Here is an 18,975-nt window from a genome sequence, read left to right on the forward strand (position 1 = left end):
TTCATACTAATGTCCTTCATAGGTAAAGAAAAAGAAATATTTGGTCCAGGATCCTTTATGGATTCACACATTGCATTTCAGTATCACATCATTTTAGTTTCCTTTAATCTGAAACTTTTCTAAAATCTTTTTTTTTCTTGACATTTTGGACAGTACAGGCCAGTTACTTTGTCATATATCCCTCAGTTTAGGTTTACCTTATCTTTCCTTTTGATTAGATTCAATTTACACATTTTTGACTGGGTTATCACAGAATCAATAGTGGTTCTTCCCATCATATATCATGAGGTCCATGATGGCAATTCATCACATTACTGGTGATGTTAACTTTGATCATTGGGTTAAAGGGTTGTCTGCCAGGTTTCTCCACTACGAAGTTACTAGTTTTCCCTTTGTAATTAATAAGTATCTGTTGGAGAGATATTTTGAGACTGATTAGGTATCTTATTTCTCATCTTTCACTAGCTTTGCTGTCCACTGATGACCCTTGTCTAAAGCAATTATTGTTATGTTAGTTGTCAAATGGTGATTTTCTAATTTTTTCATTCCTATTTCACTAGCTGGGATGCTATTGCAAGGATGAGTTTTCTCTTCTCCCCTAATTATTTATTTTTATTTATGTACATATATAGTAATATGAATTTGTGATTTCTTACTTTATTATTTGGATTATCTGTTCCTGCATCATTTATTGCGATCCTTAAATTATTCCTGATTTGGCCAATGTTAGCCCCTTCAAACTGACTTCTGTGTCCTTTTAACATGTCAATCATTGTTTGAGCATTTCCTCATTTTCTGGCAGAAGTTCTTTCAGGCTTATATTGTACTTTCGCTGCTCCAAACCTTCCCAAGGAATGTGGTTTCTATTAGTGGAAAATGGTATTTAGAAACCAAGATCTGGGTGCTAGATGTGCTGTTGATTGCTAATGGTGTATCATTGCTTCTAGGTCCCATATATACACTATTATTTAAAATATATATAAATAATATATTAAAATATAATAATATATTAAAATAGTTACATATAATTTAAATAATATACTATATTAAAATATATATTTATATGTATTATACATATATATGTATGTGTATTATACATATATGCATCCTTTTTAAGGTTATATATGTGTATATATATATTCAGGGTTATTTATATGTATTTATATTGACTAATATATATTAATACTGATACTTTAAAATCCAATAAACAAAAGAGGGTTTATTCTTGCTTTCCTGTTTCCATATTTTAAACTCTCTTCTCCAACAGTGAAAAACCTGGCTCTAATTGTCTACAATATATTTATTTATTTGATCAATTCCACAATATACATAGTTTCAAAATTGCTAACTCAATCCACTGGGAAAACAAATCAACCAACTAGAGTATGCACTATTTGTTTATAGTTCTAATTATATTTATTCTGAGGGCATATGATCAAAATACTCTTTTCAAAAGTACCTTGAGTTAGTATCACTTCAATGTGATCACATTATTTATTTGAAATACAGTTAGGTTAATTTATTTCCATTTGTATTTCATTTTGTGTCACTTTCCTATCCACTGTTCTTTTGTTATACTAAAATAACCAAATTATATTTAGAATTTTTAATCTTGTTCACATTATTTAATTCACCACATCTGTTATAATTTTAATTATTTGGCTTTAGATTTCGTACCCTAAAATCTTTAACAGTATGTTGCACCATTGTATTTTGCATAAATGTTTAGCTATAAATGTTATCAACCATTGTGTTTATTTCTGCCAGATGAAACAAGTTGCATTATCATCTTCATAAAGTTTCTTGGATAATCTTAGTATCAGTGCTATGTATTGTTCTGCCAAATGTAGAAACCTACATATTATGCATTCAACAAGAGCATGATAATATTTTTCTCATTTTCATATTTTTAATTTTCTATAACAGAACAATTATTTGTTTTTCAAATTGGATTTAAATTTTGAATACCTAAGACTATTGTTAATATTCTTTTTACTTTCTTCAGGTTTAATAAGAATTTGACCCACACTGCCAAAATTTGTGCCCCTTTTTTCAGTTGATTTTTTCTATATTAAGAAATTGGAGCATTGAAAAAATTATGGAATTATTTCAAGTAGAATAAAGTAACCAGAATCAAGTGATTTTGTCATTAGAAAGAATGTGTGTAGAATAAGTTTCATAGAACTTTGAACAATGCTGATTTTTAACAAGTGTCTTGTTTAATTGTTTAATATTCAAATGATATCCCTAGGTACCTAAATTGGCACATTTGTACATTTGGTTAGTAATTGTTCAGAGGTATTTTTATTTTATAGTTAAAAAATATTTTGTTATCATGGTAGTGGAGGATAAAGTAAATCCACAATCTGCTATGATTTTATCTGTGCTACATTCAACTGAAGTTTCTGAAATTTTCAATTTATGTTTTTCTTTTTTTATTTTATTTTATTCTATTTTATTTTATTTTTTATTAGTCATCAATTTTATACACATCAGTGTATACATGTCAATCCCAATTGCCCAATTCATCACACACACACACCCACTGCTTTCCCCGCTGGTGTCCATACGTTTGTTCTCTACATCTGTGTCTCAGTTTCTGCCCTGCAAACCGGTTCATCTGCAATTTATGTTTTTTAAAAATGGGTTTAATCATCCAAATAATTTTATTTAATTTTCCTATTTAATGACTTTATAGTCATTTTTCTTTTATTTTTCTTTTCATAATTCTCTTTTTATATTTGGATTTCAACAGTCAGACTATGATGTGTGTACATGTGGAACTCAAAGAGTTTATCCTACTTTATTGAGTTGTTTGGATGTGTAGATTAATGTTTTCCATCAAATTTGGGAACATTTCAGCCGTGATTTCTTCAAATATTCTATCTGCCCCTTCTCTTTTTCTTATGCATGTGTAAGTATGCTTGAAGATATCCCACAGGTCCCTGAGGTTTTTTCATTTTTTTTAGTTTTTTTTCTTTATGTTCCTTAGACTGGATAATCTCAATTGAACTATCTTCAAGTGTACTGATTCTTTCTCCTGGCTGCTCACATCTGCTGTTGAGCTCCTCTGCTAGATTTTTTTCGTTTCAGTTACCGCAATATCAGTTCCAGAATTTCAATTTGATTCTGTTTTGTACTTTCTATATTTTAATTGTTTTGGTGAGGCATTGTGGTCATACTTTCCTTAGTTTTTTTTACATGGTTTCTTTTAGCTCAGCATATTTATAATAGCTGATTTAAAGTCTTTTTCTAGTAAGTCAAATATCTTGACTGCCTCAGGAACAGTTTCTATTGAGTTTTTTCTCACCTCTGTATGGACCATACTCTCTTGTTTTTTTTCTATATCTTGAAATATTTTTTGTTGTTGAAAACTAGATATTTCAGGTAAAATTATGTGACTGCTCTAGAAATCAGACTTATTCCTCCCTAGAGTTTATTGTGGTTGCTATTCATTGTTGCTGTTGTTCCTGTTGCTGTTTGTTGTAACTTTTCTGGACAAATTTGGTAATGTCTGTATTCTATGTCTTTTCCAGCCACTGAATTATGCTTGGTTAGGTTAATGATCAGCTAATGATTGAACAGAAGTCCTTAAATGTCTTGAAACAATAATTATTTCACCTTCTGAGGGGCTCTGTGTTTGTGTATTGGGGAATGCTTTCAATATTTACACAGTTTTGGTTTAGCCTTTACTTCCTAATTGTGCAAGGTCTCAAGGTCAGCCCAAGATAAGAGTGAGGCATTTTTAATTCTTTCATGGGCATGGCCACAGCCCTGAACATGCACATAGCCTTCTAAATCCCCAATAAGGTGCCAGAGCTCGAAGCCTCCTATGGATATCTCATTCCCAGGTCTTCTTTTTAAGTTTTTGGTCAGCGTCTTGTTTGCCCCAACTTGTATTTGTACCTTAGGCAGCTGGAATGTTAAACAGTTGCCTAGGGATAAAATTTTTCCTGTGGAGTGAGCTGAAGCTGGGAGGTCAAGTATAATTATAACACCCTGTGAATGGGGTTTTTCCAAAGAACTGCCAGTCAGGTCAAATAGTGAAAATGGTTTAGAGAAGAGACTTTGAGAAGCTCCGAATGCAGTCTACCTTCTCTGGTGGTTGCAAGCCTGTTGGTTCTCATAGCTAGCATGTTTGCAAGGTTACTAGTTTTCAAGGCTATTGTAGAACTAGAAAGAAGGAGGTGGATGTTGGTTAAATTATAATACCACAAAGTCTGATGTTCTTACCAGGATTTAGCAACTTTTCTATCATAAATGCTCTTTGAATTGTTGCAAGCATTTGGTTAGTTTCCAGAGTTTATTTTGACCATTTCCAGTGTTTTTGTTACTTTTATGGAAGGATGTATTAACTACAGTCCTCTCTGCCTTTCCCCTAAGCATGCACTTTTAACCACTGCCCTGTAGTTCTCTTTACTGAGCTAACTCAGAGTCATTCTTCAAGTTTTCTCTTAGAAATCACTTCCTCCAGGATGCCTAGAAGAAACTTGACTTACAGAAGAAACATCACATGGTCTTCCTATGCACTACAGTAACATCCTGTATCCTGTTGCTCTTTAACAACAAATAAACAAGCAGTTACAATATGATGTAATGTCCCTCCATTGAGACTGCAACGTTCTTGAGAATAGGAACATTGTATCTCTTAAAGTCAATCATATATAGCATAGGGATAAGGTAAACTGAATGCAAAGGCAGAAGTGTTCTATTCTGAATTGTTTAAAGTCAACAGGTAAAAGAAACAAAGGAAACCTGAAACTGGGAACAAATTGAACACACGTTCTAAAAAGAGTTCCCTCAAGAAAAACTCCCATTTCACTTATCCTTGTTACTAAATTAATTGCTGCTCTTAATCCTTTTCTAATCTATGCATAAGGTTCCCAACTGGCCCTAAGGCATTAGGTTTATTAGCATATGAGTCATTTTGAAGTATAATAAATATTCACAAAGTCCTTTCTCTCTCCTCTCCTGACAGTTATCACTACTATAAAGGAGTGTTTTTCCATAGACAAACACAACAAATTCATCTCTAATTCAATTTGTTGAGACAGGACTGCAGAAGCTGAAAATGAGGAAACATTTTAAAGATGCAGCAGGGCTGTTTCATTCCATAGGCTTCTCTAAAAAAAAAAAAAAAAAAAAAAAAGGATCAAAGAGAAATTCAGGTAAAACACTCCTACAAGAAGAGAAAATATTTCAGAACCCAGACTTCAGTATGACAGCCAATCTCCAATCTAATCTCTGGACTGGTCAGCTAAGTGAAATGTAATAATTGCTCTGTCACACAGCAGCATAGAAAGCAACCTCCCAGTTTTGTGTTCTCTGCCTTAAGATGCTGGTGCTGTTGGCTGTTATTGAGAATGAGTTGAGAAATTTGGAAGAACTATTTGACAAAAGGAAATTGGGAACTATGAAGAGGAAAGGGGGAGAGATGACAGGGCTAGCTGGGGAGTATAGAAAATGATGGTTCAAGAGGGAAAGTTGGGCGTGATAATTGGTATATAAAGGTTATGATGGAATGCAGAAACACCAGCTACATGTTGAAGAGAAGAATAAATTTCTTGTCTGTGTTTTGGCAGAGCCTGCATGGTGCTTTTATAAATCAAAGTAAACTGAGCTACTTTGGATTGTTTAGATTGATGATGATCATGATGATGATGAAGGACATTGCTTCTCTATTTTTATTTTATTTTGATATAGTTTTGTAAAATACCAGTGATTGAGAAGATAGTTTTATATAGCATTTAGTTAAAAGTGAGACCAATAGAGGCACCAGCTAAATAGAAATCGTTTTGATAATTTAATATACTATAAACCACACAGCAGCTGAAAGCAGCATTTTCTTATTGTCAAGGCTAGGTTCCAAGTCAGGATGCTGTGTTAAATAGCTAGGTTATACTGACTTACTTGTAGAATATGTCTTGCAATGGCATGGCTCTGTGCTTATGTTTTTTTCTTTGTCTAGAATACCTTTCTCCAACCTTGAATACCTAACATTACCAACACATTCCTCATTACCAAGCCAAACACCTCATGCTCTATTTTTTTCCCTTTAAAGTGTGGTGAGTATTCTTAAAGCTTCTGGAACTAGTCTGCCTGCCGGCTCTGTTACTTCAAAGCTGTGAGATCCTGGCAAGCCTCAGTCTCATGATCTGTAAAAAGAGCATGATATTAGAATCTACTTCATAATATACCTGCACAGATTTTAAAATAATTATGCAAAGACTTTAAACATTACTAAGCATCTACTAAAATGTTCTGTGAGTGCGTGCTTTTCTTATTCTTTCCCCATAGTTCATTTATCCTTTCTATGTGTCTACTCTGTCCTTGTCATAAATGTCTGTTATAATCTTTATTGCAAGTAGTTACCAGAATATCTGTTTCCTTGGACCATACTGTGAACTTGAGGGCAGAAACCATAGTTTATTTATCTTTGTATCTCTAGCATTTAGCACAGTACCAGGCACAGAGCGTGTGTTCAAAATGTCTTTGATTACTCTTTCTCCCTCTTTAATGGCTCCACTTTCTCCTTCAGGTCCATACTTACCAGAATTCCCCCAGGATATGTTTTTATCTACATGAATTCCCTGTGTTTTGACTGTCCAGTCTCTGCTGATGATCCTCCAATTTACTCACCAGTCACATATTCCCACCAGCACTCCAATTGCTAGCTTTCTACTATTGCAAGAATCTCTCTCTTTGGAAATGCTGACACCACCTCAAATAACCTCTGTTCCCAAACTCAACATTTTAGCTATCTATCTTTCCTCTCAAACTGCCTCTTTTCTTGCCAATATTATAATTGAATGACATAGGCAAAACTGCTTTCATTATGGTACATTATCTTGTGTTGGTTTTTATATTGTTGGAGTTCAAAATGCTAGAGATCAGATCTTTATGTTTCTGAATATCAAATTTGAACACAAATATACACAGTAGATTATAGATGATTATTCTACAGAATCCATGTGATAAAGAGAATAGTATTGCTTGAAAATATAATCACTCTCTATGTCTACCTCCTCTAATGTTCTTCAGTCTATCTTCATTCCTCTTCTTTATTTTATTTCTTATACAAAGCTTGTTTTAAAAGGTTGTAATCCATATAGAATAACCCTCCTAGCCCTCTGGCCCTCTACCTCACCCTCCAAAATAAAAAACAAACTTAAGCAATTTGAAGTCAATTTAACATGTCAGGGATGCTTCCTATGATTTGTGTCTGTAGATATAGGTAAGAAGGTATGTTTTGTTCAGCAAAGATAGTTGGGGTAGGAGCACAGGAGTGGCAGTTTCAAAGATTACAGAGGAGGTAAAGGCCATTTCATAGTGGCTTAGTTAGGGTACAATTTTCTGGTTAGAGAAAATAGGAAAGCTGATGATGATCATGTATTGAAGATACCCTGATGCAGTTTCTCACAACTGCTTCCCTGAATATCATTTCTTAGGCTATTCAGAATGAGTAAAACTGATTTTCCAGATTATGTTTCTACAACTGATAAACACAATCCAATACACTAAATAAAATAGGTCTAGTTATTAGTAAGAATGATGTGGAGTATAATTATTGCATCTAATTCTTAAAATCAGCAACAAAACAGCATTATTTGGAGTAAATAGAATCCCAGAAGGGCTTATGTGTTTCTTATATTTCCTGCATGTACAGTTCTCTGGGGGGGGCCACAAGACATTCTAAGATTGCAATTTTAGCCATCAAAATTAGCATGAAAAATAGTAAGAAAACTTCCAGAGATGACATACAAGGTGGCGTTATTCAAATCAGCAGATAAGATTTATACCTCTTCTTAAAACTCCAGGATGAGAAGAGAAAGTATTAAGTGCATCAGCCTTTCAGGAGATAGATGAAGCCTGGGAGAAGAGTTCATGGAAAGTAGAATTAAGAATTGAAAATCAACCAAAGTGAAACTTGGATGAAAGAGAAACCTTTAACAAACCAATCGAGTAGAATAGAAAATGTGTGGAAGTAGTTCGTTTTTAAAGCCTTTAAGCATAAGAATCTAGTGCTGATGTAAAAAAATCTAGATACTCCATGTGTCTAGAAATGCATGCTGAGTATGTTAATGAACCTTATTAAATATTTCCAGTTTCTCAGCATCAAGGAGGGTCTGGTATACCCAGACAAAGTATTGCTGATGCTGGTGTGACTAAGAGAGCAATGGGGTCCAACTGGCTCCAAATAGCAGTTCCCTCCCCACACTCCTCTTCATTCCTTTCTACTTTCCCGATTCTCCACATTAAACTAATCCTTTCTCTTTTCTCTTTTGCAGACTAAACTAATCCCAGGAAGTAACTTGTAGAGGGATTTGGAGAGACGCTTTCCTCTGGCCTGAATGGACCTACTGCAGAACACAGGTTGTGGGTTCAAGAGAGGTAAGAAAACAATACCTGCCCATATGCTACAGCCGTCACAATTTCACCAAGCCGTTTGTGTGTGTGTGTGTGTGTGTGTGTGTAACTGAACACATCTAGGGACCGAAATATTTGTGGTGCGTGTGTCTCATTCTCTCATCATCTTACATTTTCTATTTTAGAAGCAATAAGAAAACAAAATTCATAAGAGAAAATCTGTCTCTGTGAATAATATTCAGCTCATGCAGGCATAGCACTTTTTCAGGTACTATTATGTGCTTTGTACCGATACAGTTTTCATATCTGTTGTGATGCCCTTGGGCACCCCAGGTGTTTTCTTCTCCTGTTTGTTGTTACGAGGGATAATTCAGAAACATGCTCAACTATGGAAATCCATAATATGTGCACATATACACATATCCTGTGGTATGTATAGTATACACTTTACATATATATACCTAATATATTTAAATGTTGACTGGGAATTATTATGTTTTTTACAGTACAAAATTATTTGACATGTATGCATTTTCCTCCAATTAGAAAAAATAATTGTTTCAGAACATGTTCATTATTTGAGACTACCTTGGTGTTTCACAAATAATATTGAGACTTTCGGGTGTTTTTTTCCCCCAAATGTTATTAATTTGTTAAAGAATATGAGGGGAAAAAAGCTGTATTGACTTTTAGCAAACATTTGCAATCAAAAGCACTTGTGCTCCCTTTCCAATCTAGAGAGATTAAAATCATAACCATCTTACAGGACTGCATTTTTGACAGACTCTTTCATAAAAGGGATAGAACTGATAATGCAGGTGGTAAGAAATTATTCCCCTGAATGCTGGTAAGGTTATGAAGGCTACATTTTTCAAAGAGCTAGTTTTGGCGGATAGATTTCAATTGTGCTTGGGATACAGAGTTCCCCTACACTGGAGATTAAAGACTCCTTTATCAGCAGTGACTTAGAGATCTGAAATGAAATATAGATCCAATTAATTTCATCTTCCTGTGTCAGTATTGCTCTTTTCTCCTTTCATAAGGAAACTGGACATTTGGATTCTATAGAGTTTTATGGAAAGCTTCCATGGTGATGCACTTATTTTGGTAAAACAAAGACCTTGACTGGATCTTTAGTTGGATCAGATATGACTGAAGATTTAAGGATTTGAAGCATATTCTGTCAGGCTGAAAATAGCAGTCTTTTTCACTTGTGAAGTGATGCCTGGACTAGCAGAATTTTTTAGTCGTATCTAATTCTGTTGTCCAATACTGATTGTTTATTTCCACATACTGAGAGCAATCTATTAAGTGCTGGAAATTTTCAGAGAAAAATTTCTTTTGTTTTCCTTTCTTTTCCCTTAAGGATACTTTAATAGTTTGCTGTTGCTGTTGAAAATGATGATGATTATGATTCTTGGTTTTTGTGATGGTAAAATATTAACAATAATTTTAAGAATATCATTCCCCTGAGCATACAAGGAATAGCTCCTTCTATGAGAATAAGAAGAAGTAGGAATAGTTTGTAATCTGAGCCAGAAAAGAATTGATCATTCCTTGAACTTGTGTTAATCATTTCTTCTTTGTAACTTTGCCAAGAATGAAGAAGAACCCTTTAGAAACCAAAATGCAATGGAAGAAATAATAGGTGATACTTTGGGTAAGGATGAGTTATAGCTATGAAGCACTGATGGTCTCTGGGGACTTAGGATCAGATACTTGGGACCTAGAATACTGTATGATGTTGATAATCAGTTGTGTCCTTGTTCACATTTGTTACCACTTATGCTTAGTCTAAACCTTCCAAAAGGCTTACATTTAGAGGTAAGGTAAAACATATAGAGGATTATCCCAATGGTATGTCACGCAAGCTTGCAGTATGATGTGTTCTTGTAAATGGGAAAAAACAAAAGATGGAGTCAAAGGTAACTCACTGGAAAGTACATATATCTAAAGTAGTATTTTCATGTTATTACTCTCAGTCCCCTTACTCTCTGTTATTTTTCCAATATTATATTTACTTTCTGTTTATTTGTATTCTGTCTCTCCAACCAAAAAAAGTCAGCTCCATGAACTCCAGTGCCTGGAGCAACACCTGACATATAGTTGCCATTCAAAAACTATTTGTTGATTGTGAAAGGGATTAGAATGTGACACTCTAAAATATGGCAAAAGGATTATTTTGAGCTGAAGGCAACTGAGAAGCAGCAGACACATGAAGAACTCTCTGCCCTCCCCGCATCTAACAAAAATAAGGGCATACATTGCCTTTGAAAAAATGTCCCACTCTCCCACACAAGGAGGAGGATAACAATTCTTAATACCATAGGTGGAGATGGCACTGGGATGAATCTGCATAAAGAAACCTTACTAAATAACACTTATCTACCATTACTCTCCACCATATATTTACCTTCCCACATTTTACCGTACCTAGAAGCCCAAACTCCCTTTTCTATGTCTAGTCACCTCTCCACATTTATTGCCCTTTGTTAAAATGGTATATAGGCTCCTAAGTCCAATGGTTTCTATGGATTTTTTTCCCTTTTTTTCTGGGAAGCCCCTTTGCGTATAAAATAAAATTTGTATGCCTTTTTTCCCTGTTAATCTATCTTTTGTAATTTAAATTTTCAAGTCCTAGCTGTGAACCTAAGAGAGTAGAAGAAAAGATTTTCCTCCCCTAAAGTTCAATGAATAATTACCCAGATCCCCAAGGTTGTTTTTTTCTATGCCACAGCCTGTATGAACTACCATTACCAGTGTTAATCACTGGGGAATTACAAATGATAGGAGTGTTTTACTTCCTTTTCATTTGGAAAGAAGAAGGTGTTATCAAAATCTGATTACCTCTTGTGGTGTATCTCACACATGGATGCTGTCTGTCTAATATGGGAAGAGTTGGCATAGAAGAATAGAAGTAGAAAAATATGGTATTAGCTATCATTTGAACACTTTATAAGTGCCAGATCCTTCAAGTACTTTTTGAGTTTTATCTTATTTCATCTTCTATGAGCTAGAGAGTATTACTAGTCCTGTTTTACAGGTGAGGAAACAGGCACAAAATGCTAAATAACTTGCCCAAAATCCAAGATTAGAGTCTGAATTTGAATCTAGAAAGCCTAATCACAATACATATATACTTGCCCACCACACTCTGCTACATACTGTGTGGCAACACTTAGCTATAATAATGTGATGGAGGCAAAAATTATGTTTAAAAAGGGAGTCAGGGAAGATGTCATTTTCTGAAATCATAATCAAGTTAGAGTCCATAAGGGCACGAGGAAAGAGCAAACCTTATCCCTCTGCATTTCAGTAAAGAGTGAGGCCAGGTGATAGCAAGTAGATAGAAAACAAACCTATTTAAGAATTGCTCTCTAAATCTTTTTAGTACATAGTAACAATTCTTTTATATCATATATATTTTCAGCAATGTTTGGATATAACAATGCATTATGTTTTATAGGTAGCCTAGGGGAGAAAGATCTAGATGACAAAATAAATCACAAACAAAATAGAGAAAGATGGGTCAAACCCTATGAGTGAAGAAAAATAGGTGAACAGGTCCATGATGAATAACTTGCCTATAGAAGTTTCCATAGGAAACTGAATAGCAATGAAGAGGAAGGCCATAAAGCTGCCCAGAGAAGCAGTTACAGAGGACTTTTAGCCTTTGCTGACATGAAAATCAGAATTTTTAACAGAGCAAACACACATTAATTAAGCTCAACTTAATATTTTATAGCAATTTGACATTAAGAAAAAGAACTGCCAAGTGGGACAGGGCTCTGCTTCTCTCACCATTTCATTCTCTCCTCATAGGCATGCTATGTGGAATACATAAAATCTTATCCAAATTTTAATTGTTGAATCTGAACTTAGGATAAGGAGAATTTATTAGACTTCTATTTAATTGCACTCCTGTAGTATGGATGTATTTGCCACAGGGACAAAATAATTTTTCTTTGGGCTAGGGTACTCTGAATACTGCTTGTTTGGGATTACCTTTGCTTGTCTTAGTGATGTTTTTGTTTATATTTTACTGGTCAAATCTTCTAATTCGTTTTTTGTTGTTCACTTAAAGTCAATTATATTTTAAAGAGATTTAAGTAACAAGAAAGCAATCTTATCTATTTGCCCTATCTAGTTACCATTTCCAGTGCTCTTTGTTTTGCGCAGTTATATTTTCTATCTGATATCTGTTTCCTTCTGCCCTAAGAACTTTCTTTAATATTTCTTGTATTACTTGTCTGTTGATGATGAACTATTTAATCATTTTGTTCCTCAAAACATCTTTATTTTACCTTTTTTACTAAAAGATATTTCCATTGAGCTATAGAAGTACAGGCTGATTGTTTTTTTCTTTTAGTACTTGCTTGCATTGTTTCCAATGAGAAATTGGCTGTAATCCTATTCTCTGCTGCTCTGTACAATTTGATTTGCTATGACTTGGTGTTGTCTCCCCTATTTCTTTTCATTAATTTATTTTTCTACTATGGTAAGAACACTTAACATACCCTCTTAACAAATTTTTAAGTGCACAATATGGTACCGTTAACTATTTTTTTGGATGTGCTGCTAATTGCAGTCAAGTCTCTGTCAAGTCTTGCCAGTCTGGGAATTATTTTCTTTCTTTCAGTTGCATGAACAATTTTCTACTCTCATGGTTTGTATGTTTAAAACGTAAGTCTCAGAAGGCATTCATGTTTCCCTTGTTTCTATATTTCCCTTGGTTGAGAGATACCTCAGTATAACTCTAGCCATGTATGAAATTCTCATGTCACTTGTTCTCTAGTTCATTTAGCTCTAGCAATGGCCTTCTTTTACTTGAAGACATTGAGCTCTCTCCCATCTCAGCTTTCATACATGTTGTTGCCTTTTCTTGGAAAGCTCTTCTTCCTATTCATTAAGAAACTAATTCCTGCTCATTGCTAAGGATACATCTTAAAAATAACTTCTTTGAGGAGCAATTCCTAGACTAGATTAAGATCCTTCCTTTAATTTTTTTCTCCTATAGCATGCTGGTTGCATAGAATATCAAGATGTATAATTATATATTTATGCACATTTTGTTTATTATCTATTTTCCCCACTTAATGGTGTAATATCAAATACAAATTAAGTGACTTAAATTCACCCTATTGAAAATAAGGGAAGAGACTCCCCTCCCCCTTTTTCAAAAATTCTTTCCGTCTTCTTCAAACGTGTGTAAGTCTTTTTAATGACTATATAAGCCTCTTGTGAGTCTCACAACTCAGGAATATTTCCTCAAGGACCTGAGAGTCATCTCTTTGAAATGTAATCATCAAAGAATATAATGTCCTATCTCCCAGTTTCCTAGGAGGATATAGGCCAAAATTCAGCTGGCAAGTGACTCCAAAGGGCAAAACCTACCTTCAGTCATAAAGACAGCAGAAAATTAGCAATTTTATATTGAGAACATGAATTTAATGTGTTGTATCCATTTAGCTGTATAAACAAGTAATGTTTCTTTCTGCTGTTGCAATCTCTTTAGCGGATTGCCTGTGATGTGCATTGAATTCTGACTTATTGCTTGTTCAATAATACAGTTGTTTCTTTGTCTGCTACCTTTGTGAGGAGGTTTTCTGAATTGGGAGGAGATTTTGTTTATAATTATATTTTCCCCAAAATGGTGAGCTCCATGAGAACAGGGACCAAGTTTGTTTTGTTTATGACTGTATTCTCAGTGCATACACAGTGAGTGGTCCAGAATATAAGTCAAATAATTGTTCAATGAAAGAATGAATGAAGAATCTAGCAGGAGACTCCATTTCTCCATTCACTTTTCTTGCAGGGCCATTATGAGGACCAAATGCAGTCAGACCAACCTAGTTGGTAGCTTTAGTTCCATCAGTATTTTGTAGTGTGATCAAGGACATGTTGCTTAAATTCTCTGAGCTTGAATTTCCTTATCTATAGAACAGGGATAATAATAGCACCTATGTCTGAAAACCATTGTGGGCATAAATTGATAGAATGCATTTAAAATACGCAACATGGTGCCTTTACATAGAAGCAATAAATTCAGCTGATAATAGTTCATTACAGTCATTTCCCCCAAACAAACATCTTCTTTGGGACCCAAAGATCACAACAATAAGGAAGCTGTAGATTGGAAATGGTATGAAAAATTGCCTGTGGCATCATATCAGAAAATTCTGTAATTCTACCACCTCTGTCCTCAGGCTTATTTGAATTTTTTAATTAGGCTGAAACTATGGGACTGAAGCTCTTACCACAACCCTTCTCCCTACCTTTCCTCAGTGATCCATAACCCATACCTCATTCAGCCAGGGATTCAAAGTGTGAGATACGTCAGAGTGCCTGTTAGCCACAGGAAACAAACTACGAACTTTCATTTTTAAGAGTCTGGCCTTTTCCATTTTCTCTCATGATCAGTCAGTAGCTTCTCTCTGTGGATAACTCTCTACCTTCCTGTCCCAACCCAGTTATGAGAGACCTCTTCTCCTTATGCTTTCAAGTGGATGAACCCAATAGGATTATTTATGGATTTGCAGTCTTTTAAAACTTTCTTTAACAGACCTAGTATAAATCATGCTATGATGTCACCCTCCCTCTCCACATCTCACATCCCCATATCCCACTCTGAACATCCTTAAGTATATACACGGTCAGAGAAAAACATCAACAGCCATGGTTTTAAATACTTTAGAAAATAAGGCTATAGAGTAGGGTGTGTGTGTGTGTGTGTGTGTGTGTGTGTGTGTGTGTGTGTATGCGCAGAGTGAAAGAGAGAGAGAAAAAGAGAGCTATTCATGAAAGATCACTGAGCCAAGATTAAGAAAGTGGCTTTCTCTGCTGGGATTACCAGTGTGTCATTATGTGAACTCAGGTTAATGATTTAATTTCTTAGTTCATCTATTTCTCATTATTAAAATTGTAACTGGCAATGCCTTCTGCAAACTAGTTGACTGCAGCTACCACAGCACTAGGCACAAATACATCACCCATTAATACCTGTAGATTAATGGACTGATCTATAAGGAAGTCATACATGGAAATGATGAGGGCATTTTAAATCCCTAGGATAAAAGCTTCCATTGCATTTAATGTGATATACCATACATCATAGTACTGTCCTTAGAATTCAAGATTTTCAGCATTTTAGTAATGAAACCTCTGAGAATGGCAGTCATGTTCTTTTCAACATTTTAGTATGTCAGTTTAATATGGAAGTACTCTACTCAGAAGTCATCTTAGGAAACCTGTGCAAAGAAAATGGGATGCTGAGATGCTTTTATGCTCAGCTGTAGGAACATATCTCACAGTGAGATAAAGTAATAACAGTGATTTCCTCGTGTGACTCATAAGCTGATACTGGTGACAGTTGCCCGAAAGTGTTCTACACATTGCTAGAATAACTACATAGCTTCTGTAACCATATTTACTGAATGCCAAATCACAATACATGATTTGATCAAGGACTTTTCCTGATTTATAAATATCTGTGAAAAGTCATGCAAAATTATTCAGATTAATATTGCATTCTATCATTCATGAATTACCTTTATTGAGAATAATAAAATTACAGGACATCTAGATTGTTTGTCCTGGACAATTTGGAACCAATTGTTATCATGTGTACAGTCAAGATGATTACTTTGAAGAGGACAAAATTCGCTGAAATCTAACAATGCTTGTATGTTTATATAAACACTAATCTTGCTGTTTTATAGTCATGCCTTGTATTTGTGTAAGAAGCCCTAAAAGAAAAGTAAAACAAAATGACTGAATATATTGTTTTTCTTTCCTACAGTTAATTGATTGTCACAGCAGGTAATAATTCATTGTTCCTCTGTGTTAGGAAAAGGTAGTTATTAATAGACTACAGTATAGCTGTTATTCAACCACACCTCTATACATCAGACAAAATGGCTTGGTGTACATCTATCATCTGGCATAATAGTGATCTTTGTCACTGAACTTTCACAAAAGATCAATTCAATTTTTTTTCAGGAAATATAGATATCCTGATTTCCCTTTGACATTTACATAGCTATAGAAGACCATTATCCCTGTGACAATACCTCTTTTTTAACTACCACTATCTTTAAAGAAAATAAAACATCCATAGTCCTTTTAACTTCCTTATTTAGAAGTCACAATTCAGCTTTTCTCTTTTTATCTTCAGCATATTAGATATTTTTTTCCTCTAAAGTGTTCTAACTTTTCCATATGCCCTGTGGTCCCCAAGTGAAATACTAGATTTCTTATTTTCAACAAGTTGAAGTCACTGCTGCTGATCATGCTTGTTTCTTTCTTTGACTATTTACCAACCTCAAGCCTGAGGAAGGTAGAGCAGAGATGGCTGACGATTCACAGGCCAGAAGAAACCATCTGGGCCTGCTTCTACATCTTTATGCTTGCCAAATTCATAGGCCCCTCAGGACTTTCCAGCCATTGAATTAGCCAATGTTTGGGAGTTTCCCCAGATTCAACTTGAATAAGGGGCAACTTTTCACAAACAAATTCGCAGCACCAGCAGGCTGATGAAAGATGTTATCCTCTCCAGTCTTCTTAACATTAAAGAGATTTAGTTTATATCCAAATGATGAACGTCTTAGAAAATAGATGGCTGTGGGTAGGGGAGTGAGCAAATCAAATCATTATTTGATTCTTTGTTATTACTTTCAGTCAAAATAGAATTGAGGGCCCTAGAAGTATTATTAGAAGAATGAAATAGGAAATATATCTTATTAGCAGACAAACAATTTTATTCTGATATCACAACATTACCAATCAAATTTAAACCCAGTTCTCACCTAGTGAGTAGAAATGAACGTTAATTTTTTCTTGCAAATCTCTCTTCTCTAACACTGGAAAAAATCCAAGAGGGACTCTTTTCAGTTCTTTTTGCTAAATCATTCTGTCCTATTCTAATGCTGCCCCTCAAAGAGCATTGCAAAGAACCTCTTCAAAGAAGAGGAGAGCAGAAGTGAGCATACTTGAGACTGTGTTGCCATGTTAGCTCAGAATCATTTGAAAATGAAAACTAAACAAAAAATCAAGATAGGATTAGTGTGTCAGTAGTCATTAGGTGGCTACAAATGCTCAGTTTATACCTTCACAAAATCCACTACCTCCATCATTTTTTTGTTCAAAATGTATTGTTCCAGCATAAAAATAATCCAATGTAAGTGATAGTTTGTTCCCACCTCCCTGGAGCCTAATTTCCTGTGGTTGCTTCCTTGTTTGCAAGAAGACAGGACTAACTGATAGGTGTAAGACTGAATAGAAAAAGACTATTTATAAGTAGAATTGATTGCTATATAAATACCATAATTCTACTAAATAATGTACTCAAATAGTACTAAGTATTTGATATAAAATATTTTCAGGTTACTTAATGTTTTTAATCCTGAGGCTGTGTACATGAGAATCCAAAAATGTTTTGCAAGGTCAAATAATTTCGTAGCCTTCTCTAGATACATCCAGAGTGTTCCAAGTTAATGGATGGATGACAATGTGGTGTCATCGAAAGAACATGGGCTTTTGACTCAGACAGATGGCCTTTGGCAAGCTATTTAACTTCTCTGAGTTTTAGTTTCTTTCGGTGAAAAATATGTATCACTACTATTTCAAAGAGTTGCAGAGATGATTAAAGTAGAAAGTTTTTACAAAATATCCAGCACAATGCTTGGCATACACTAGGTGTTCAAGAAAAGGTATTCTTGAACATTTAAAATCTAATTTCCAGAACATTTAAAAAGGCACTTTAAAAAATGACAATTCTTATTGTCTACGTGTTTTCAGGTTATAAACTATGTTTGATAGTAATAATAACCCGTTGGATAGGAAGTGTAATTATTGTATTCTCATTTTACAAATGAAAAATCTGAGAACCTAATATATATGAAACTTACTCTAAGTAATTCAGTTAGTAAGTGGCAGAGTCAGAGCTAAAATGTGGTTCTTTATTCCCAGTTTACTGCTGCCTCAATGGTATAGAATAGCCATGAGTTTGGAGGAATTTAAATACAAATGTAAAAAGGAAAATATGTTACTTGCTATAAATAATTTTTTATTTATGATCCCCTGCAACTTCTAAGGAGAGTTGATCCTAAGGTCAGCCCTTTGTTAACAGAGTTATGCTATAATTGTGAAGCTAAAAGAATAAGAAAGAGCTCAATTGCTCTGCCTAAGAAAAGGGAAAATTTGTTGGGAAAACTGGACAGCTACATGCAAAAGAATCAAACTAGACTTCTTTCTCACACTATATACAAAAATAAATTAAAAATGGATTAAAGACTTAAATGCAAGACCTAAAACCATAAAATGCCTAGAATAAAATATAGGGGAAAAAACTCCTTGACATTGGTCTTTGCAATGATTTTATGGATATGACACCCAAATCACAAGGGACAAAAGCAGAAATAAACAAGTAGGTCTCCAAAAATTAAACAGTTTTTGCACCATGAAGGAAACTACCAACAAAATGAAAAGGCAGCCTACTGAATGGGAGAAGGTGTTTTCGAACAATAAATCTGATAAGGGGTTAATGTCCAAAATATGCAAAACTTCAGACAATTCAACATCAACAAATGACCAGATTAAAAAATGGGCATG

Source organism: Grampus griseus (genome assembly GCF_964374135.1).
Source record: "Grampus griseus genome assembly, chromosome: X".
Taxonomy (NCBI): Eukaryota; Metazoa; Chordata; class Mammalia; order Artiodactyla; family Delphinidae; genus Grampus; species Grampus griseus.